Below are 26,214 nucleotides of genomic sequence, written 5' to 3'. Positions count from 1 at the left end.
ATTGAATCTGTAAATGGAACGGATTAAGAACATTGCTCTAAAACTGAACTGATGTTATTTATAATCACGTTTGCAACATACTGTATTGAAACTGCCTGTAGTTCACTTCCTTCCTTTATTGTTACTGTCCGTATTTGCTCTAAAACTGAACTGATGTTATTTATAATCACGTTTGCAACATACTGTATTGAAACTGCCTGTAGTTCACTTCCTTCCTTTAATGTTACTGTCCGTATTTGCATCAATAATTTGAGTCATTGCTTTTGTTTGATGTTATAAGATAATCAACTCATATATTGGAGTGAGTGAGTTTAGTTTTATGCCGCATTATATTTCAGCTATGTGGCGGCGGTTTGTAAATAATTGAGTCTGGACCAGACAAGCTAGTGATCAACAGCATGAGCATTGATCTACGCAATTTGGAACCGACGACATGTGTCAACCAAGTCAGCGAGCCTGACCATTCGATCTCGTTAGTCGTCTATTAGACAAGCATAGTCACTTTTATGGCAAGCATCGGTTGCTGAAGATCAATTCTATTCTATTCACGGGTCTCATGTAATGGAAATTCCTATACTGTTAAATGCTTTTTTAAAATGGAGGATATGATTTCACATTGTCAATCGACGTTGTTCTTCTTCTTTACTACATCTCAGTATTGAATCTACACAACCAAACAAGTTAACACATACCACCACGGGCTGACTTTTAGGAGATTCTAATCATGAAATTAAAACATATTCCTTTAATCATCACAATTCTGTTGATAATGATTACAACAAACAATGTTTTTGATCCAGTATGCAGCTGATTGCTTCTGTTTACTTCTAATATAATTCTTCCTCGTACATACACAACACAAGTGACAAGTTGAGCCTTGTATTTTGGTATCTATGATATATAATTTGTAAGCCTGCATGTTTAGAATATATAATACTATAGCATATTTTATAAGATTCGAATAGCCAGACTCAGTAGAATGTCCATCAAACCACATCTTATGTCAGGCCATTGAGATCTTTTCATTCAATGTAATAATGCAAATTTCGATTTAAGTAAATGTGAGGAAAGAAAATATGTTGTAAATATGTAAATATCCCCATCATGGGTAACTGGGCCTCGCCAAAGGATCACCATGAGCTCCACGACAGTTAAATGCATTGAGGTAACAAATGGTCTATACGCTACCCTTCACCATACATTCGCCTTGTCTCAATGAGCACCAGATCAATATCGCCCAGTATCTTTCATCTAGCAATCTATGAATTGCGGGGGATGAATTGCATCGCCAGCACTCCCATTAAATTTGGTGTACTTATTGGAAGGTCTTGGTAAATGTGCTCCGCCAGAGATTACTCTCTGTGTCTGCACCTAAACGCGCTGGGCACTGTGCTTCAAGAACACAATAGATGAGGAACCGTTGAACCACTGCATATCCTCGGTGTAACATTTACCCTTATTCTGACATTTAGAGTGTGTTTGATGTTTATGTTTAACCTTGACATTGTAGTTGAAAGAAATAAGTAAAGGTGAAACAAAAGTAAATAAAGACTATAAGTCTGCTGTAAGGTGTGTCACATTACTAGGAATTTTAAACGATTTGACTCAGTCTCGTCGATTTCGCTCGTGAATAAATCAAAACGTTTAAAAACGTCTCTTTGGAATATTTACCATATTCAACATCCTGATCTATTCATTGCAAACAGTGTGATCCATAACGAGAAATCAAGCAGACGATCCCGGATGTAAACAAAACTAATGGGAGATAACTCTGTCATGATAACTTTATAGATGAAAGTAAACAATTTTATAAATTCAGTTACGAAAAACCCAATCCTTTGAACACAAAAATTTAATTTTATTATTCACCAACCTAATGTTTTGTTTGGATGGTCAAAACCTGCATGAAAAAGAGTCAAAATGTTCATTAAAAATATAGGTGGCAACAAAGAGGTCGACATTATGACGTAAATATCGTTACAAAACCTAATCTGTTTCTTCAACACTCGTTGGATACCTTTCAGCTGGACACACAACACCTATCTCATAAAGAAAATCAGAACATCTTTGTAATAAATAGTCTTAACCCGTATTGACTTAACGTATGTTATATGTGGAATTACACTTTTTTAGTAAAGTACAAATTCTAGTACTTTATTTGAGTTTATTTCCTTCCGGGATTCGAACCCACAACCTCGGAGTCAGGCACCTAATCGCCAGCAAACAAAGTCAGCCACCTAACCCGCTCAGCAAAATGAAAGTCGGGCTGCCTGTTTTGTGTACCCCTCTGATAAGTGTAAACGGGCACGGGCTCCCACGGCCGAAAGGTATCATTACACAATGCCACATAGAAAGTGGTCATATGTAACAGAAGTGACCTGACTCTGAGGATGTGGGTTCGAAACCCGGTTTCGGGAAACTTATGTTACATATGACCGCTTTCTAAATGGCACTGTGTAATCATATTGACGTGTGATAAATAGTTAAATGCAGCAATTAAGCAAACACTTAACTTCCATTAAACAATTCATAGAGTGTCATTATTATGTTGGGGGGACCCACATTTTTATTTTGTTTCTCTCAGCTTGGGAAGTTTAGGACTTGTTAACCAGTTGTAGATTCAGTCGCACTCGTTCTTACAGACATCCATTCTTATAGGGGACAAATGGATGATCGGAACGCAGCCAAGTCAAAAATATTTTTCTTAAATGGCAATAAAAACATTGTTGCTCGCACAAAAAAGTGACGCGCCGATGCCCGAAAAGCATTTCACTTTTTTCGTTAGCTTTTGTGCCATATTATTTAAATATTTAGGATTATATTATATGATATTATAGGACTATAAAGATGACAGATAGCAATTGTGAGGTAAATCTCCACGGTGTTGGCGATTAGTCACGATCCATACCAATAGTCAGACTGGGATAGAATTCTTCACCATTTCCCACAACGAAGGTATTTGGCCAATTTGACAGAATTTCCTTGAGCAGACATCCTATTCTGTTATGATAACGTCATGAATGACAGGTTCTCTGTGGTTGAGACGAGTCTCAAATAGTGGTCATTTCTTGACGAGATATCATTCTGACAACTACTAATTTCCCTGATATTGACCACATCATGGTGGCCTATTTCACCACCACAGATGCCAAACCTGTAGTGTTCTTCTCCACGTGGAATTGACCCCAACGCAATCTCTACCTTAACCATTCGTTCATCCTCTCTGGTACCAGAACGTATCATAGATCATCTTTCTGTAATGCATCTTGCAGTTGTTTGATTTGTAGACATTTCATTGGACATTTCTATGTTTAGACATTTTCATAACCAGTGACTTAGTGCATATCTATCAAAGGAAACTAACCATTTCGAACGGCTCTTCAGATTCGTCCAACCGTGCCATCTTCATAGGGGTGGAAAAGAGCAGAGTGTCAGGTGACGCGCAGGAGTATTAAGCTTAAAAACATCGCACTTTTACCATAATATTTTTCTTCTGTTGTTCAATGCCAAGGCCAGAACATTGCTGCTTTATGACAGCAATCTGTAAATAACCGATGTGGATCAGACAATTCAGTGGTTAAAAGAATAAGTATGGATACAATGGCATACATTCTGCACTCATCAATATTACAGCGGTCTGCAAATAACCGGGTCTGGACCAGACAATCCAGTTATCAACAGTATGCGCTCCAGTCTACGTAGCTGGGTTACGATGACATGTGTCAACCAGGTCAGTGAGTCTGACCACTTGATCCCGTTATTCCCCGTTACAATTAGCATGGGTCACTGAAGACCAATATTAATTCTAACACGTGTAGTATCTCCGCGGGTAAATCGAAATTGAAATTCAGTGCTACAAGACAATGCATTAAAAAGAAAAGTGCACATCGCAGTCTTCTGTGGAAATAGTAAAGAGGTATGCAGATAAACCGGTATTAAAATCACAGATTCCAACTCTTGTGTTAATTCTAATTTCGCGAAAGAAGAGATCTGTTTTTCAAATACACTGGGCTTAGCTATAGAACACGTCATTTGTGTCTCCTGAGTAGGATGCCCAGATATTTGACTGAAAAAAGAACGTCGAGCAAACTGACACTATCAAATGTCAGGATGAAATCTTACAAATGCGAAAATCAATTCTGACATTTCAAACTTATGTTACTTGCAATCAATTTAAATTTAACCTTTTGTGTCTTAGCAAATAACGGAAAGGAATAGTGAGATGTTTCTACCTCTCAAGTTCGATATATATGTTTTTCACTGTACATCAAATGTCTGTGTGAGATAGAATCTCCAGTGTATACAGTTGCTTGTGTGTTCGTGGATCAGAAATTTGTGCGAGAGGTTTATGATCGTTCACCCCTTCGATCTCAAAGAGTCATTATTAACGCGACCCAGCACTCAGAATGACGCGACAGTTCCCTCTTTAATCTGATTCGACACTTATGTCATGTTTGTTTCGAACGACGGATAAGTCGATTCGTGGACGCTGCTTCAGAAGATTACAACTGCACAGCACCGTCCAGGGTCCTTTAGGCGGCCGTTTAGCACCATTTACAGACCATTGTAAAATCATTACAACGGACCAATGGACCCGCAAGGTCGTCAAAGTGGGATTAAGATCAGACAATCCCTCATTCAAACATCTTACCTAGAAAACACTCTCTTTCGTATAGTTAATCTAAGCAACGAATTCGACAAGAAACAAATGTTAAATTTTGGAGTAGGCAAACCATGATACACAACATGTAACTCAATGACAACAGATTGCCATAGCTTTCTGATTTGCTTGTGTGTAAAGCCGTTTTCAGCTGTGGTCCGGCTATAAGGCGGTTGTATGTCGTTCGGTTGGTTTAATGTTTAACGCCACACTTTGAAATGTTCTACCTCTGTGGCGGCTGTCTACAAATACGCGAGTGTGGACCAGACAATCCAGTGATCAAAGGCATGAACATCGAAACTGGGATAAGATGACATGTGTCAACCAAGTCAGGGAGTCTGACCACCCGATCCTGTTAGTTGCCTTTTACAACAAGTATGGGTCGCTGGATCAATAATAACCCAGATCTTCACATTAGGTCATATTCTTGGACAAGGGATCCTCTGAAGGCGTTTCAACTTGATGTGTCTTAATCTTTTTGATCTTTGATAGACTCGTGTCTTACTGCTTCCTCTTGAGTACAAGCATTGTTCAGCTGCATGGATATTAATCTCCTGTCTAACTAGATTTGATCTCTAGCTTTAGTCTCTAGTCTCTAGCTTCGTCAACAGACGTCATCAGCTTTTGACAGAAGCTGTTAAGTTCCCTGGATGTAGGTTTTCTGCGTTACGTCTCATAACCTGATGTGAACACACAGGTTCTTGTTGATGCTTAATAAGGGAGCGATGGCTTCTTGCTGTGCAATGTCTGTAAGAGGAACCCACCTGGCTAGCTATTCTCGAAACGTTCGTAGTCCTACTAACTTCTTAACACATAGACTATGATCAAAGTTAAGAATCCTTAGGGCTACGAACGTTTCGAGAATAAGGGCCCTGATACCAAACGTTGGTGTACAGATCATTGCATCTCAGCCAAGCTCTAAGGCGTAGATTTTTCAACATGAAATGACGTTTTCGGATGTTAGTACAGTACCTTATGACTTTTCATAATGCTTGCGATAACACTACAAATACACTTCCGGTGCTCCTGTAAAGAAAAGAAGGAATGAATAACCTTAGCTCCTAGCAACATTTACTATCCATGAAAACGGTTCGACGTCTCTTCCTACAATAGTCATGGATGGTGGGTTGTAATGCTCGTCATGCCGAGAACCCGGGTTCGCGAACATACAGTGTGTGAAGGTTTATTCCTGGTATGTTCAGGGTGTAGGGCGGAGTGAACACTTTTGATTTTACTGACACTAGTCTAATTGATTGATGTTTTAATTAACCGTTCATGACATGCATGTACTGTTGTTCATTTCAGTCTTCAAACTGGGGTATAATTTGCCTTTGGTCAGTTAAACCACCATTGCAAAATGTCAAATGTACAGATGAAGTTGGAGTTTGTTCCTATTAAGCATGGCGGTCGGGATCTTTTGTATCAACGAAACAAAATAAGTTAAGAGACGCAGAAACACCAATATTCATTGGAGATGTTGCGTAGCTACATGCCAAGTCACGATCGACACCATTGATGGTCTCATCACAACCCAGTGATATCCACACAAACCAGAAAATAGTTGTCGGTGACAAGTTCCTTGCCAGTCTGAAAGGTCGACATATTACCACACCAGACTGCACAACCTAATTTAGACCCCTGTGTGAAGCCCATTTCTGGACTCCCTCACGAGGATATCGCTTGAATATCGCGAAAAGCTTTGTAAAAATAACCCCACTCCTTCTGACAAGAAATACATTATTAATAACCTCGTACCAAAGCATGACTAAGCAATTCAATGACCTACTTTTCAGCCGATCCGAACCTTTACGTGTGATAGTGCAAAGAGACACCACAAAGAACTCTGGTTACACTGAATTATCTTGTTTCACGATAACATGGTATTTACAAATGAATCTTAATTTCAAACGTTAATAACACCGTATTTCTAGATTTTATGGCGAGATGTAGGCAGCATGACCTTAGCTACGATGTCACAGACTGTGTTTGAAGGATACGAAGGAATGCAGTGTTACAATGTACAGGTGCTTAGATGTATCAAATCAAACTGATTAATATTATGTATCCGGTTAAATAAATTAGTCTGAATATTCCGGACTGGTTATTGCACTAAGGTGCGCAATAGGACGGAACCCAGTCAACAGGAAACGAGGCTGTTGTGTAATCAATATTTTGACTTGATCCATCAAAGCGGTTCCTGTCTCTTCCTACAGTCGTGATGGCTGGCGGGATGTCTTTTCATAAGTCCATAAAGGGGCAGGGATGGACGAAACCCCGCGTGGCCCCATACCTCGACAGAAACCTGTGATCGTGGGTTCAAATCTTGGTGAACTCCGGTTATGTTTCCAGCAAAACATCGTGGCTGTCTCTGTGTTCTTTCCTTTACAAAAGCATACGCTCAATATCTCTGTTATTAACATGGAGCCAACAATAGAATTGCAGCACAAGTTCATACCCATACAATTATGGAATATTAACTAAGCTATCTAACTGATGCCATGTCAAGAAATGATCGCAAACTGATAGTATTGTCCAAACCTTTAAAAAATATCAAACATTTTACTAGGTTTTTATAACAGCGAAGGCGATGTTGCCCATTACATCTGAAACACACGGACCTGTTTCCATTCTAAAAGACAATAAGTCGGACATGTCCCAGACACTGACTGATTGCCTTGATGCCTTTTTCTGGTAAAATGTCGACCATAAAACAGAGATTTATGTTGTCTTTGCAAAGAACTGATTCAGATGTATTATTCAACGGTATAAACGTTGTTTTATCGCTCTGTTCGGTTTCAGATCGATTTGTTAATTGATCAAAATGAAAGCAATGGATAAATCAAAATATAACAGTCACTTTTTCTTGCACTCAAGTTTCAATATCTGATTTGAATATGGTCTTCCCTCCTTTGAGGTTTCATTGGGATTTTTCCTTTGTGGACCAGCTTAAATCAGAATGCTTTCTAACCAATACGTGTTTTCTTTGAATGATTAATATTCTGCGCTTTATAAAAACCCCGATAAATGCGAATGTTCTTTGTAGCATTCTGCTTTTTAAATGACGTAATCAGTCTGACGCAAGTTCCATCGTACATTGGACAAGACAATTCTCTGGAACATTGAACATGAAATGGATGAATCTCTCCTGTCGTTTATTTCACAACAAAAGTCCATTATTCTAATATAACCTTGGTCTTTGTGTCTAGACGTTTATTATTTGCTTCTGTATGTGATAATCGCTATTATACTCCATTAATGATATTTATGAAGAACATGTGAACTGTCTCTGCTGATTGTTTAATCAGCATTCTAGAAGTCGGTGAGTCAATAACAAGACATACAACTTAAGGGATAACATTTTCTTGTTTATTGCATAGAGCGACGTTTCGGTGTGAATTCATATACCGTTTTCAAACTGAAAACGTGAAGCGTAATAGGCAAAAAGCTGCTGCGTGTAAAGTTACTTTATAACTGTCTGTTGTTTTTAAGAATATCTTCACAGATGTCCATATTTATTTTGAACAAGTGATCGTTGACCGATCTCTTAACAATGTATCTGTAGCTGAACACAAATAACTCCCACTACTCCATCCGTTGAGACCCGTGAAGGTCCCGGGGTAGGCTAGGCCTTCAGCCTATCCGTTTATGGATCTTGATACACACCAGAAGCCGAGATTACCCAGGTAGTAAACGCGTTATTCACTACCCCCACCCGTTGTTCAATCATCTGTGTTTCCCGTCAACAATTTCGAATGCAATACATGGCCAGTGTACTCACCATGTATGGAAAATGTAAACCCGTCATTCATTACTCTCCGAGAGTTTGACTCAGTTAATTGACGAATGAATGTCTGATTCAGGTCCGAATATCCCTGTCTATACCGATGTGTTACATATGTTGTGTGACAATGAGTGAGTTAAATGTCATTTCACATTCAACCTTATCGTGACTAAAACATGTATATAACTTCATCAAAGATGCGACTATACAATCAAGGAAAGCTTGGTTTCTGCACAAGAAGTATCTCAACTTATGAGACCAAAATAATGGTATTTTCTTAATGTCTGGACGAGGCATCAGTCTAGCAGCAACCAATTTCCCTCGTATTGACCATTTCATGGTGGCCCTTCTCACCAATACAGACACTTGATCTTTGTTTCCCGCTGTTCCAATAGTTTAAGCATCGATCATCTTCCTGGATGTAGGTGTCATCCTCACACTGTTGGACAATGAGAGTGTGAGAGCTTGTCTATTCCTGTTTCCTGAGATCTTGCGTCGATACTCACCCTGTTAGCTTAAAGTACTTTGAACCAGGGTCATTACTGTGGACAAGCTAAAGGTAATACACAGCACACACATTTATCACCTGATTTAGTTAGCTGACTGCGTTGATGTTTTACGCCGCACACATCAATATTCCAGCTATTAGACGTCGGTCTGTAAATATTCGAGATTGGAGTAGACAATCCAGTTATCAACAGCATGAGCATCGATATACGCAATTCGGATACGATGACATGTCAACAAAGCCAATGATCCTGACCACCCAATCCCGTTATTCGCCTCTTACGACAAGTCACATTACTGGACTCACTGTCACCATACGGCATCAAGTTCCAAAGTGAGTGGTTATCGTTTCTTGGCACACTTGCTGCTGGCAGTAGCAATAAACCACGGTTATAACAAACTGCAAGGTCCACAAAGTTTACTTCCCATACTGGTACTCCTTTGACAAAACAGTAAGGTTATCGTAAACCATTAAGGTAACTTAGGTCAATATTAAAGAATGGGATTTAAGGCTAACCTTAGTTAAAGTTGCTTCGTGAAAGGAGCCTCTGAAGTTCAACTACAACATACAGGAAATGGAGTATACTAGACATGTATTTCGGCCAAGGACAAGCAAGAGAAGTAAATACACCGTTTTACCGTCATATATTAATTAGACTTTGAGATTAATCATAATGTTCGTCGTGACAGGTAATGTGAACTTCCAGCTGGAAACATAATTTACTTTCAAGATGTTGAGTCAACAGTACAGAGCATACGGCCACTTGCGTGATGTAAGGAGACCATGACCAATAGTCTGTGTGGAAACGTAAGGACAGTGTAGTTTTCAAAGCTTTCTACTGGATCCAATTTCTAATCCTTCTTGTCTTGCTGAAAAAAAATCGATTTCGTGAAAACGTTTCACGGCTACAAATTTGAGGTCTTTCTTTTCACTGAGAATGAGTGACATGTACATTTATCTTTCCACAGGAAATGAGAAGAGAACAACGTGCCATTGCAAAGTTCTACAAATGAAGATACATTCTGACTCTCATAACATAAATATAACCTTCAGTCCCTAAGTAAAGAAACAACTAATAACATGCCTGTAATTAAAAAGGCTATCCTCATTATACGACACGCGTAACCTTCCTGAAACTAACATAGACGCAACAGCATAATCATAATAGGCAGTTTTAATCATAGTCATTGTCATGTTGTATGAACATATCTTAGTTGTACTCACTGAACACTTGTTTTTTAAGAATATATGGTGGTTGTACTCATTGAACACGACTTGTTTATTGAAAACTATTTTCATTCCCACATAGCGAGAGGTTTTTCATTTCAGAGTTAGTGATCCTCTCAATGTAAATCACGGATTTTACAGGCTTGATGAAAGTATAGACAGACGTTTTCCTTTCCACAAAACCGTAGCTTTCCGATTTCCTTATGTTCAGAGCCTTTCATCCAGTCAATACGGTCTGAGTCCTTCTAATCCTACGTTTGGACTAACATGGTTGGACCCTTGCCTTAAATACAATTGAAAATCTTTTCAACTTCTATTACATTCTACGATGGTTATCCTGTTTCTTAGGATAACGATTTTCAGCTATAACCGTGGGACTTTTATTTCCTCATATCATAAGAAATTATGTCTGGATCTTCTGCCAGTCGTGTCTTTATTGCAGAACTGTTTTTATGGCAATTCCAGTCAAAAAGAGGTTCGTGCTGGTGCAGGAAACGGGCGATGAAGCTGTATACACATTTAAAATATAGCAGCGTCGTTTATGTCTCAATAATATTTGAAATGCCAATCCGGCAGTGGGCGTAAAATAAAACAAACAATATAGCAAAGAAAATGTTTTCCTTCCACTATGGCTTTATAATGGGTTTTCAATAAGGATTTGTTTGTTGTTTGTGTTTTTGCTTTTGTGAATCTGTAAGTAATATAAAGCGACGCCTTTGGTTCTTCTTATGCTTCTTATTTAATAAAAATACAGAAAGTGACTAAAACCTTCTGCAAAATTACAAGAAACCTGATAAAAGAAGGCACGATTGGTCGATTCTGACAGCACAATAGGTCTTTCCAAGAAGCTAAGCGTAATCCAACACAAACACATGCAAAGACAGGGCAAGGTTTGAGCGTGATTATGGAATACTGTAAGGGACAGTCTCGTGATCTCTCATTCTCGCGATCTCGACCTTTGGAATCAAGGTTGAAGTGACCAAAATGCAAGAACGCAAGATCGCGATCTCGCATTCAGAGTCGACAACGCGAGAATGCGATAATTTGTACATGCTGTCAAATCTCGCAATCTCGACTTGTCAAATAAGGCCACACAAAATCGCGAGATTGCGACATTTCATTTTTTTGTGTTCTCGTATTCTAACGATCTCGCGGTTTAGACGCTGTTAGTGCGCATGCGTAATATCATAAGAGCAAGACACATGCGCATGTTTGTAGTATTGTGGTCATGCTTCTTTCATGCTTTTCATGTACCAAGTAGCATTTAGCAAAAATATCACCTACCTTGAAAATACCATGTAATTTACATGCACGAAATGTAGGGTTGTGTATGTAAGTCTGTACCCGTTGTTGCAATTGCAAATGTACCTTTTTAACTGATTTCCAAAGGTCGAGATCGCAATAATGTCCCTTACAGTATTTCATACATAATACAAACTGTTCTAAAAAGTACATGCTCGACCATACCCCAGTCGCAAAGAAATGGCGACCTGAAAGATTAGATTTGCCAACTTATTTTTATATTTAAAGGTCAAGTTGACTTTTCGTCAAAGTCACATTAAAGTGATCCCATCGCCATGCAGTGAGTCTTTTGTGATTTTGGGTATCCATAATTCATAGATTATCCATAGATTGGAATATGAAAGGTATGGATCATTGACACTGACCTCTGTCATTGTAAGTTCAGGTGAGTAAACTGGTGTGAGACCATTGCAGGGTCATTGAACGACATCAAGTCATCAGTACACCAGCTAAAATGCGCTGAACGTCTTGGCCGAATTTTATGTCTTGGGGAAACCTGTATTCCTTCTACTCGACGCTTGTCCATCTTAAATAGAAATCTACAAGCATAGATCTTTCAGTAACCTGTTCAAATGAAATAAACGCCTCAATGGTCCCTTCTTACTTCTCAAGCTGAGAGTCTGTAAACTAACGCCCCCCCCCCCCCCAATATATATATTTAAAAAATAAAAAAAAATATAAAAAAAAAATTTTTAAATGGAAAAATAAAAAAGAATATAATAAAAATAAGAAATGGAGCCATTTCCTCCCATTATTTGACTCACTCCAGCAAGTCCAGTAGCTACAGCAACCCCAGCAGCAACAGCAGCTACAGCAGCTACAGCAACTACAGCACAGATAGTTCTAGGTTTAAAAACATTGTATTGGCATAACTGTCAATGGAATTGGGCAAGAGTTGTCTAATCCAGGTGATGCTTCTTCCTTATATATACTTACAGAATACGTTTTTGGCGTTAGATTCCAAATTACCAAATCGTTCTGGATTGTAATTTCCCTATTCTATTCTTGAATATCCTCAGTACGTAGAGACTTCTTAAATTAGCGTTGCCGATAACTGCAGCTTTAAGACACATCCATAATGTTTCGTGATGCCTCTGCTAACTGCCAGGCAGGTTCTGTCAGTCTTTAATCCCAATGTTTAATCCGTCTGAACGCTCTGTTTTTCACAAGGGGCAGAGACTTCTGCGATAAGGTAGTATTTAGTGTCGTGGCTGGGACCAAGATTATAGATCTGTGTGGAGATCCGAGTATTACGTTGGCTGAAGATGTCATGCTTTTGTCCGTATACTAAGTGTAGGTCTGAAGGTTAAGCTGGAAGCTGTTCCACAAGATACAGTTTTGTCAAAGCAGTGTTAATGTAATGCTGAACTTGTGGCGATCTGCGTGTAAAACATCAACAGTATGTATGGTGAAAAACCGTTTTATGATAGAACCCTTTCAACATCCATAAGAAATGTCTGTTAAAAGCAGAGTCGGCTATATCGTGAACATGGTGTATGAATTACTACCGAAACAGTGATGGTACCAGGTATTTCAGAAAAGATGAGCGTATTCTGCGCCATACTTGTGAGCCATCAGAAACATATACCAAATTTAACCAACTGTTCACTTGACAAACTTCAGGAAATTGAGGTTCACGTCGAAATGTGGAATTGTGATGGGCATCGGTTTTGTTACCGATACGTCAAATGAAGAACGTTTCTCCACATGTCCACCATGAGTCATTTTGAAAGCTGACGCCATGAACCTTGTATCCTTGATCGAACTACTTCTGAGCAAGATTTGAATGACGCTTTTTAAAATCTTGGTAAAAAGCGCATACTCGATTGTCCCTCAAAAGCTGTCAACATTGCTTGACATGCTGGGAAAGCTGACTATTGGAATGTTGAAATCATAACCCTTGTCATACAGCCTTGTGAACTGATTTTTTGTTACTAACTCACTGAAAGGCATGGTATGAAAACAAATCAATCCTCAACGGAAGCATGAGAAATACCTCTAAATAAAAATAATGGTATAAGAGCGGTCAGTTTTATTCAAGCCCCCGTTCTTTAGAAGAAATTGTAAACCTGGACAAAACAGGGGCTTTCATCAAATTATGATTCAGCTTATATTTGTTCCCATTTTCCAAATGTTGTTAACCCTGTCACAAACATTGATACTCTACGTGCAATAACAAGAAAATGTTGCTCTGAAACCATAAGCAATGGTTCACTCATATATTTTTCCCTGAACAAATGAATCATTATTATAATTCCTTTGAAGAAATTAATTTGCTTTTGTCGCAGGCCTGTCCATTCATGATGAACGTTGTTTTGAATGGAGAGCACAAACTGTACAATGTAAGTCAACTTAGTTAACATTCTTTACTGTTTATTTAGTCCCACAAATACCAAGAACACCCACAGAAATTTAACACTTGCCAATAACTAGGTTACAGTACCACAGATTGTGTGTGGTGTACAGTATTGTTATACTTCTTCTCGCAATTTGTCTGATACAGACTTCTATAAGACGCGTTTATTATATTATGAAAACTTTTTATGCAAGATGAAAAAATGCCAAAAAATGATACGATACCATCTGGAATCTGGAATTCACTTACGTAGGGAATCCACTCTAATACATATATACTGAGAGCTGACATTACAACTGAAAACATCTTTAAGTGTTTATAATTTTGATCAGACAATTGTGGTCAGGTCAGAAAGTAAATCACCAAGTTACATGTATCAGTTCTAGTATCAAGATAAGGACAAACTTTATGGATGAACAACGTCTTTATTCGGATGATACGAACTTGGCGATTCATTTAACTCGACCTCAAATATCCACGAGATATATGATCAGCCTGGATGCTTCACAGTCATTCATTTATGCATTATCTTTAAGATTTATGAAGATAAGTGAAGTAGAATGTTCTTATACCAAACACACACACACACACACACACACACACACACACACACACACACACACACACACATATATATATATATATATATATATATCCTGTGTATCCTTATTGTAACACTTACTTTATTGTATTATTCATTCTAATGAAGTAAACAGAGGTTGATGGGTTTTACATTTAACCTAAACATTGCCTTTGATCCTCATCCTATACCCCTACGTCACCCCAATGAATGAATATATGAAAAGATAAATAATAAATGGGTTAGTGAATGAGTGAATGAACGTGTTAATGAATAAACGAATGAATGTTTGCATGAATATGCTAATACGTAACTGTTTGTACGTATTCTAACAAATGCGTATATTTTGATGTAGAAGAATGGCTTCAGAGGGACCCTCATTTCACCTTTCGTTGTACCACTATTAAACACACAGCGTTTGTTGTCTTATATGAGAATTATTAATCTGATCTTGACATCAAACTTGCAATTTACCCTGCAGTAAGGTAAACACAGAATTAACAAAAACATTAACTGTTATATTTCACACAGGAAATTAATGGTGTAAGTAACAGAATGCATACAAAGCCTGAAAATAAAACAAGGGAACACATGAAAGTACAATTGTTCCTATATTTTTTCCTGGTTTCTTGACAAGATATATATGAACCATTGCACTTTCATGTGTTCCCTCATTTGTTTCCATGAGTATAATGCAATGGATCTTTGTTTGTCGTGAGGCAATACTTTGCTAATATTTCTTGCAAGAGTTAAAATGTAAGCTTACGCTATTGTTATGTAGTGCACGTAGCGACGAGAGTTGTACTGAGATGCGTACCAACCTGAGACAGATGAGTGGATGGAGTTGGTTTCACTTCGGTTTTAACAGCATGCATTTTCCTGATAGGTGCACAATCGGCAGGAGCGTTCTCTTGATACGCTAATGATCGCCCTGGCGCAGATAACGCATCGCTAGTTAGGTCACAGACCTACCTACAGGTCTCCAAAATGCCATTGTCTGGTAATATGTGTCACTAAACTTCGAAAGCATCATAAACGCATCAGAGGACATAAACTATGGATGTTTTTGTATTGTTACATGGTTTAATAAATATCACCATACTAGTGGTCATGTGACTTTAAAATATTAAATGGTTTGCAGGTTAGATATATTTTGAGCATATCATTACCCTGCTGTTACATGTATTTTCTGTATCTCAAGGGTTTGTGATAAATATGACATTTATTTTGTACAAAAACTCTGTTCCGCACGTACCCCAAACGTAACAAAGATCATTAAAATTGCATCTATATTTTGTCAGTAATTTCATTTGCTGAAATGACACAATTGTATTCTCGTATACAGTCATTTCTGTGTATACTAGGACCCACTTAATGGAGCTCAAAACAGTTACTGAGGTATAAACACACTAAATGCTTTCCTAAACAATCGCATTGACGCAATGGTCATAAAACATACATAAAAGCATAAATACCACTAAATAGGGAATGTTTGAAGACTGATAAAATACTTATGATGAAGCGGAGGAGGAAAGAGATGATGAAGAGAGATTAAAGGAAATGTGACAACTTATTCCATTCCGTTTGAAATGTTTCATCTGTATGGATATGTATTACGTTTTCTCATATGCACGGGCATTGTCCAGTGGCATGCCAGCAAAATGGATATCCCATCCTTTTTTAATGGTATATTAGTGACTCCTACTTCTATCAACACTGATAGATGGGACTGGTCGTCCATGAACTCATCTGTCGAGGAAATGTATAAGTAGGGGAACCTGAACTTTGAAGTCTGGTAGAAAGCAAACCCATTAAGGAACGTTACGATGACGTTCATCTTGTGTATGCTGCATCATTTCACGTTATCACCACGCGCATACACAATGCATGGGAAGCACGAGCACAACGTAGGAGCCTCCAGCACGTGCATGTGCTGTTATTATGAATCTTGACGTTTTCCAGACAGGTCGATAAATCCTGTAGACTATTTATTCCGATATTTTCTTGCATCTGTCAGGGTTTCCGGGGTCAAATCAGACACTACTGCCTGAAACTTGTAAACCTGAAATTTTCATGTCATACTCCAATCACCAAACAAGGGGAATAACTGAACAAACAGCTTTGCTTTGAATGAAATCCATGTGGTGATGCATTCTCAAAACATCCTTTATCATTCTATCAACATTGATTCAGTCTATTATATCTCCCAGTTTCTAAAATCGTACATTGAAAGTACACTTCCCCTACTTTTCTTGAAGTGAGATTCATTACTCTCAGTTAGTGTGCCTATAATTACTTGATGTCAGCCGTTCTTTGTATGATCAATGGGTTTCTGATGCTGTGGTTCCATCCCTTGTGTCCATCTCCAACACTGAAGTGGCACGTATGTTAAATGACAGTGAACAGATTACACTGACATGAAAACCCCTTTTTCCAAACATTTCATTGGCCCTTGAACATTTTATTCCGTCAGTGGATTTTATGCTTGCCATTACGACAATACTAAAGCATGGATATGGAATTCCTCTTCAAACGCTCTATCTTAATAAAGCTGACACAAGTTCATCAAAGCAGTACCTCAGATTCCTGTTTGTGTCAGATGTAATGACTACGATGTCTTCAGTGTCTAGCATTTAAGGCCAGACATCATATCATTTTATAGCGGCTGGAAGTGGAACTTTAGAACCTAGCACAAGTCTAAATCTTCCCCTTCTGCTGCTACGTTCAGATAAAGCTAAAGGATGAATAAAAAGAAGTTTAGAGGTCATAGTCATGTGATGACGGTCAATCAATACCTCTTGATATCATTCCCAGTCTAAATCAAACTCTTCTATTTCCTTATCCTAGATTTCCATCTCTAAAATCCTGCACATCAATCCTCAGGGATAATTACAATAAAATTGAACAGAAATAACATTATGAATATCCATTATGTCTTGACATGAGTCGAAAACGGTATCTCCCTGGCGGTAGATTTTTCATCATTGGTCATAAGGATGGTAGTCTGCCAATTGGATAGAATTCGCCCCTCAGCAGACATTACATTCTATAACAGTCATGTCATGAATGTAAAGTGGGAGATGACGGGATCTTTGTACTACATGTACTTCTACAATCAAGAAGAGCTAACATTAGTCTCTGCATTGGTAGTATCTCAAGAGGCGAGGTCGAAATAATGGTATTTTTTAATGGTCTGGTCGACGCATCATTCTGGGAACGACCAATTTTCATCGTATTGACCATTTCATGGTGGCCCCATCTCAACACCACGAGTTGCCTGACCTGTAGTTCCCACCATGTTTAATCTTATTTCCCCGTAGAATTTGACCTGTATGCAGTCTCCACCGTGACTTTTCATTCCTCCAGACTAATCCAATAATTTAAGAATCAGTCACCGTCCTGGTGTGCATGGACTCGTTGAAGCTGAATAAATCGTCAGATCTACATAGATTCTCTTGTCGTGGGACCAGAGCAGCATTGCCTTTCCTTTCTCACAATACAATGACGTGTATACCTATGTGTTGAACATCAATATTGTTACAGATAAATGAAGGAACATTTTCTCAATTGTAGAAGGATGTGTCCTCTTTGTGTGGCTGAATCATCGATGCTACCTTGGTACTTCCGAGTTACACAGCTCATGTGCTCACAGAAGAATGACAAGGACGAAAAGTTCTTAAACTGTCTCTCTGAACAGGATCAGCTACTGTAAGGTCTTTGAGTGGCATTTAGAAATGATCCACACACACTAAATTGCGTTTATCTATTACTGCTACTGCCCGCCCCCTCCCATCTACCTTTTGTCTATTCCTTACAAGTAAATCCCATCTTTAGCTGTCTAACTGTTCATCACTATATAACTGTGTTGACTCCTCTTCAGCGCTAATTAACTGCTAGTACTGGCTGCTATTGTCCTATTGAAAACAATCGATAGGAACACGAAGTACAAATTAGGATAAGGAAATCCGAATTGAATATCACCGATGGTCCCAATGTATAAAAATCTTTTGTAAGATCTTCTGGGGCATTGGATGTTTCTCATCCATGCCTTCATCAAGCAACATTTGAGGAAGAGTGGTACACCACCACCATCGGATGATCATGCTCAACTGTACAGCAGATATGTAAAATGTAGATACCAGTGACAAGAGCTGCTGGGGTATTGCACACCTGGAGGTTAACGACTGGAAGGTTGACATAATCCTCCATGTCATACCATCGCGTTGAAAGTTTTGTCTGTCTGAATCTCCATGCACAGTTTCAGATGAAGCGGTTAAACGTGTCTGTTCTATTTCTCCTTTGGGTGAGTAATTCATGGATTTGTGATATCGCGTTATGGTTGAAATACGTAAAGTAAAAATCACTCACTCACTGACATATGATCAGATTATCAACATACACGTACCAGGATCGTCGGTAGCGCTTCCTTGCTTAACACCAGCACAGAAGAACATCGTATCTCTTGCGCTCTAACATTCACCGACTGGAAACAGACATCTGCATCATCGTTCACTTTTCATAGGTTCTAATCCCTTAACTTGTGTTTTCCTTTACTTTCTTGCTGTTTTTACTCGTAATAGAGAGTGCAAAAGAATATCATATCCATTACTGAATACCCTCAGAAATCAATTTCGTTTAATACCCAAAATCATATCAGTTCTGATCACTTTGAAAATATACCATTAAATATGTAGGGAATATTGGATATATAAAATGCAAATTGTGCAGCCAAGAGGAAACAGATGATGGGGTGAAATTAAGGAACGTGACAATTTATTCCATCCCTTTCGAAATGTTTCGTCTGTTTGGATATGTGTTACTTTTCTCATATGCATTGGCATTGGCTAGTGGTATGTTCGCAAAATGGAATACCCTCTACTTTTTACTGGTATAATTTAACAAACATGCTCTTTCAGTGATGTCACAACCCCCAGTCTGCAGTACACAACCATTTGCGCTTTATAGAATCCACGAATCCGTTGGTACATGGCCAGAAGGTGGCCACACGAACGCAAATACATACTTGCGGGTAGAGCAACGTGAAGTAAACTTGGACAAAATACTGACATTTTGTCCAAATCCACCCAGTTGGGTACCTCGTAAGGATGGGACAGCCACATTAACTGTGTGCGCCTAGTGGCTGCAAGAGTTGTATGATCCTCAGGGAGATGAGATTGATATTTGTGCCGTCTGAGAAGGACATCCAATGATCGAGGGGAAAACAAAACCCCTTTGAGCAGGTGATCTGGATATTGTCGCTATAAATAAATATACAACCAAACATCCAACCAACCAAACAAACAAATAAATAAATAAAATGAGACGAATTGAAACGTCTTGGACAAAGTCCCTTGCAACATTCGTTATGTCTGGGATCAGAATTTCTCAATTTGTTTTCATAGTACAGATTCTGTGAGTTTTTGTAGGATGAGTCCCACCTTTTGGAGAACGTGTAATCCTACATACAAGGGAACTGTGGCAAGGGACGTTATATATTGGTGCCAATTAACACTCGAGTGGTACACAAAGTCCGACGCGGAGGCTCAGTGGGTGAGATCATTCAATTTGACTTGTACAGGCGATAAGGTGTCTGACACTGAGACTGTGGACGCCCGGAAGGAGGACGAGAATGTATACTTTACAATACAATGCAAAAATTCATTTGTCCACATTTGCGACTGTGTATCAAACTTAGTTCGTTTGGCGTTTTTACCTTGACACGGAATGTGGTTCTAGTTATAATCAAGACTGGGTACTCTTTTGCACTGGGGTAGCCTAAAGGTTAAAGCGTTGGCTCTTCACGTTGAAGAGTGGGCTTCGAGTCCCCACATGAGTACAATGTGTGAATCCCATTTCTGAAATATTGACAAAAGCAACGTAATAAATACTCACTTTTGCACTGACGTTCTGTTTATGACTTTCAATATCATTGAAAGTTCTGACTGACATTTTGAAAGAACAGATTAGCAACAAGGGGGCACCATTGGTATCTGTGAGGATGGCTACCTCATGAATACATATTTTACCAAGCTCCACACATAATATGTAGAAAGTTCAGCATTACGCATAGTGTACTTTAGGTAACCTTCAACGATGTTTCTCTTTACAACAATCTAGACCTCTGCCGATCGACGTTTGTAGGTTCTGTTAATGCTAAAGAATCATAATCAATAGTGATGGTGTGCAAGGAGAGTTCAGTGCTCCAGCCTTTTTGTTAGATCCGATTTCTAATCCTTGTGCAAACGTGCGGAAGACAGTAGGGATTCGTGAAGACACTGGTTAAAGAGCACGAGTGTTCGGTCTTTCTTTTCTCATCAATAAGAGGTCCTGCTCCTCTTTCAGTGGATTACAAGAGAGGATCGTGAGGCATATTGACACTACCAAATGTCAAGGCAAAGTCTTACAAATGAGAAAATCAATTCTGACATTCCAAACTTGTATTATTTTAAATCGATTTGCTTTTAACTTACCACTTCTAGCTTACGAAACATTTGAAAGAAAAAAAAAATTCCATTTGTTACAAGCTTCAAACTTAAACGTACCTACCACTTTATTCTTTGCACGCGGTCCTGCTGTCGCTGTCAAAGATTGAAACATAAAACTGGTAAATACAGCTAGATTCATTCACCAGAAGTGACGTATATGTCGGCCATATTGTAAATGTGTAGTATGTAGAATATTACATTAACTTGGTACATTTTAAAGTCGTCATGACTACGAATCCATCTTATTAACCCCTGAAACGAATTGGGAGGGGTATATAGGTTTGAGTTCTGTCCGTCTGAGACTATGGGGGCGGGTTTTCTGAAAAACCGTTATAGAAAGGGAAACCAATTTTGGCATGTGCATTTTGGACATATATGCCAAGATGGTGTCCGCAACGCAACCCGTGTTACAGTTTGTGACAGAGATATGGCCATTGTTATGCGTTTCTTGACGTGCACGGAATCCCTAGTGGAAAGACATTTTCTCAAAAATGTTATAGACAGGGAGACCTAATGCGGGTTGTCTTTTCTCGTGACGCATTTTCGACACGGAACCAAACAGGAACAGAACATCGTGGCGGGCGTTATTGATGGCCATGTCTTCTTCTTTATCGTTAGGTGGACTTCCATCCACACCCTGTTTGTCTGGGACTACCCATGACTGGACTTGTTTTCCTTGCTGCCGAGGACATTTAGTCTTTGAAATAGCTAAAGCAATGGTCTGGGAAGGAGGGTGCAGATGTGGCACCTTCAACCGATATGGCACTGATGTAATCAGCTGATTGTCAGAAACAGCCCACTTTCGCTGCTCGTACCAAAATATTTTCTGGGGATTCCATAAAGGTTTAGAGGCATTTAAAACAACTATCATAGCTATTATTGCTGGTTGAAATAATGCCGATTTCTTTCCAACGGTGAAAATATGCTCAAATGTATTTTTCAAAGTAAGAGTAAGTTTTCGACTCATTTCGTTTTCGGCACATCCTGTACGTCAAGGCTACTGATCCAATCTTCAGGTTTTTCCTTTCTGCTTGTTATTATCAACAGACGGACAACAGCCCTTGATGGTTTATCGATATCAACAGACACTTCGAAGGTCCGTACATACGTTATGTATTTCTTCCATGTAGGATACAACGTAATACCTGGTTCCGTCTATAGGAAAAGTTATAAAGGGTTAAAGCAAAATAGAAGCAAAATTTCACTTAATAACTTCAGCTACTAAAGTGTGTCACAATTTCAATACCACTTATTGCTATCAAAGTTAAAACTGTTGTGGCAGCGACTGTTGCACATCAACTTGGCTTTGAAGCATTCACATCTGTTTGTTTGCCACACCGCACAAACCGCTGTCCACCACATAGGTGAAATGAAATTTCATAAAATGACTTAAGTATATTGACTGTTATTACACAAAGTGTTAATCAACCAACCACACAAACACAGCAGTTTGGTGCCAGTCAAACAGAAAGACTTGCTCAATCACTGATAGTTGCTCAATCAACAGAACGCTCATACGTTTGGCCCACAATTTAATACAATCCCACTGATAACGCTGTGATATTGCTGGGACTATGCTAGCACATCACAATCAATGACCGAACTTGTATTAAACATGTTTTTTCTAAAACCTCAGCAAAATCGATGAGTATGAGCAAGGGACATCAGGATAAAGGACAAAGTAATCTCCACGAGGGTTGTGGCCCCAAAAGTCATGCGTCATTAAGTGTCATATAATGCCACTGCTATATAAAGCAGCATAAGGAACATGCTGTTTTTAAAAACATTTTCCACTAAGCTCTTCTCATTGTCAGCAGGGATGGGTCCAACGATACTGTTAATATCACTATACATCACTGAAGTTGGCATCTCATGATTTATTTCGTACGATAATGGATTTTTTACGATAACAATCTATCATTTTAAAGAACTTTTGCAGCATTCAGTCATAAGACCAAACATCTGCCGCTAGCTAGCATATTTTGGACAGCTATAGTATACTCAGCAAATTTAAATGAGAACATGTCTTGATTGCGATGACCTCTGAAACGCTCTGCAAACATGATCGGCAGTGCTGAATTATCAAACCTAATCAAGTAAAGGACTGAATGGAGCGTTTATATTTGTTTTGCGTATATTTATTACATATACGGGCCCCAACAGCGTATGCAGTGTGTGTTGTGTCTGTAAACAATGCTTCAAGATGACTACAAGATATTGATTTTTAAGTTGAACAACACAGAAATGTGCAGTAATTTACAACTGTACTCTCAAATTACCTATGTTTGTAAATCTAATCAAATTATACAAAGGCAGCGCTCTGACAGTAAAAATCGTGGAGCAGTACAAATGTTATACATGGGCCGTTATTATAGCAATAAAGTCAGTGATGGTAATTTTCATCTCTCATCAACAGCGATACAATTTGCGAATGACCAAGAGAGGGCACGATCATCACATTCAGGTTTGGTCTCCTGGTGACATGATATGTCATGTGAGATGAGAAGCAATACCTCACTCCTCGTAGAAATATTTTACAAGATAAATTCTACACTAAGTCAGATCATCCTATATTATTCGCTGCATCAAAACAGGGTTCCTCTAGTACATTCCAGCACTATGTCTGAGCATAGTTTAGATATAGCCCACCAGTATCGAGTATTGACTCTACAGGTGCAATATGCAATAGGTGAAACATTGTTGCACAACATACAACACTGCCTCATAATGACAGTCAAGGTTTGGTATAACTTCTGGGAACACCGATGTTAAATCAGTAGGCGAATGATCAAAGATGTCACAGTGACGTCCCCTTAACGTGAAAGGAACCTGTCATCTAATGGGCGCCCTGATCATCATGTTTCTGATTTGTCAACTCCATACTTAGCTCGTTGTTTAGCCAAAGTGGCAAACCTATGCGATCCATATAAGTTTATCATTCACACAGTAGACTGAGGAAATATAATGTATTGTTCCAAAGAGCGTTCACTTACCTCCATACATGACAGCTTCGAACGTAGATCGATTGTAAAATCACTCAGCATCATACTCTCGAGAGTTTCGCCAAAGTGGCTATTGGCTAAATCATTGACCACGCTGACCTTTACTCTCAAGCAAAACGGAAACTGATTCTGATATGACTGATTTGAAATCAACATGCAACCCCGTTTTAAACTACCATCACTCCATCACCCCTATGCACTACTAGTAGATACATGAATGATATTATTTTCATTCAAGGATTTTCAGAAACTTATATTAGAACAGCGAAACTAACGACCTTTAGTTGATAAAGTATGTAATAAAGAATTGATCAAACTTAAATACTAGTAATGTTGTGTATTATAGTTTACAAAATTGCGTGTAGAATATTATTTTTTAATACTTATATGAAGTTAGGTTTATCCTTAGATAGTCACGTGTGTTTAGATACATACTTGTAGTTTGAAGATTGAATATTTACATGAAGTTATGTGTATTTTATGACCATTTACGATAGTTCCATTAGTGTACTATTGCTTGTATAATTATTATTATTATAGTTTGAATAATTCATCATAGTTGAAATAGTTATGAGTAGTGTATTATAGCTTATATAGTTAATGCAGATCGTTTCAGTTTCATGAAGTTAGATAGTTGTACGCAGTTTAATTTTTTCGATAATTACAAGTGGTATGTTATAATCTAGTTGAGGTGCAGTGTGTTGTATTTCAAACAGTTACATACAGGTAAGTGCAGTTTGTGTTATAGTTTAACGTGATGGGTGCAGTGTATTAAGGTTTGAATATGTTTTTATAGTTTGAATGAATACATTTTTTGATATCGTTCAAATAGTTTTGAGCCATTTATTACAGTTCAAATATTGTACGGATCGGACTATATCATTAATAGATATCCCTCTCAAATACTCTTGATATATATCAGATATGTAAATCCCACTCAACACACATATGTGGCATCTGTAGCAGTTTCACTGTAGTGCAGATCTACTTTAAAGACATACAACAGCACCGGAAAACTTAAGCGTTCTGAGATGTTAGAAGTGCTTTGTCCGAGAAAAGCGATAATTCTCAGCATATGTCGTCCAGCAGACATATTAAAAACAAGTGTATTGCTTTCAAATTGTTTTGAGATTTCTTTTGCTGTATGTTCTCCTGTGATTTTTATTGTACAAGTATCATGTTTTAGTGCTTGTTTTGGGGTTTTTTTTCATCCCCAAAGAAAAATTTGTTTCTTGATGTCTTAATACAAGTCACTAAGCAGAAGATCCTGTCCGTCCACTTTTTTGCATGGGTACCATAAACATGTGCAGTATACCTATATTTATGATTGTTCAACTGTAAGTAATGTCCCCACCTCAGGTCCAAGTCGTCCTAATGATATGTCACCACCAGCTTAAGAACATTCATGTTAGTCCAGTCCCTATCACAAATAAGGAAAGTGTATGCCTGGCGACATAAAAATAAGAACTAAAGGGAAAACATAAAATGAGCCCAGAGATATCCTTTATTGTTGTTGTATATGTTCCTGGGGCAATGATTTACAAGCACCAGTCTTGGACAGAGAAACCTTCCCAGTGGCATATTCTTCTTCCGAACTGACAAGACCGTACACGTATCTTTGTTCTTCTGTGAGAGAATCTTCATTCCATAAATAGCAAGTCAATAACGTTTCTCTTACTCCTGACGGTATGAAGAAGCCACAAGTAGGTTTCGTCTTTGCAGAAGAGGGAGTTACGATGGGACATCTTCGCATTTCTCTATCATGCTGTTTAGTGATGTGCAAGAGGTACAAATGAAATTGGTCTTGTGTGAAATGGGGGAGAGGTTTTATAACGGCACAGGACAGAATCTGACGTTGTGATCAGTTCGTGTAATAAGCTAATAAACTGCACCGACAAATACATGGTCTTTAATGACCCACTTAACCACGCAATCAGTCGAACGAGACCTACGTCTGACATGGTCTCTCAGGAGAACTTGCGGGCAACTACACCTTCTCCAGGATTGGAAAAAAATTACTCCTTACTAACTTCTGCAGACAGCCATGAACGGAGTCACCACTCGCCTCTTTCTATGACCAGGGAGTCCTACGTCTGTCATGGTCTCTCAGGAGAACTTGTGCGCAACTACACATTCTCCGGGATTGAAAAACAACATTACTCCTTACTAACTTAGGCAGACAGCCATGGAAGAAGAATCGTTCCCATATAGATAAAAGTTAAAATACGATGAACCAACAAAAGTACGCTTATAGTTTGAAGCCCGGTGGTCAAAGAATCGAAAAGGAATATTTTCAAAACGGTAATTGTGTTC

Source organism: Haliotis asinina, chromosome 9 (assembly GCF_037392515.1).
Source record: "Haliotis asinina isolate JCU_RB_2024 chromosome 9, JCU_Hal_asi_v2, whole genome shotgun sequence".
Classification (NCBI taxonomy): Eukaryota; Metazoa; Mollusca; class Gastropoda; order Lepetellida; family Haliotidae; genus Haliotis; species Haliotis asinina.
Note: the sequence above shows the minus strand (reverse complement) of the source record.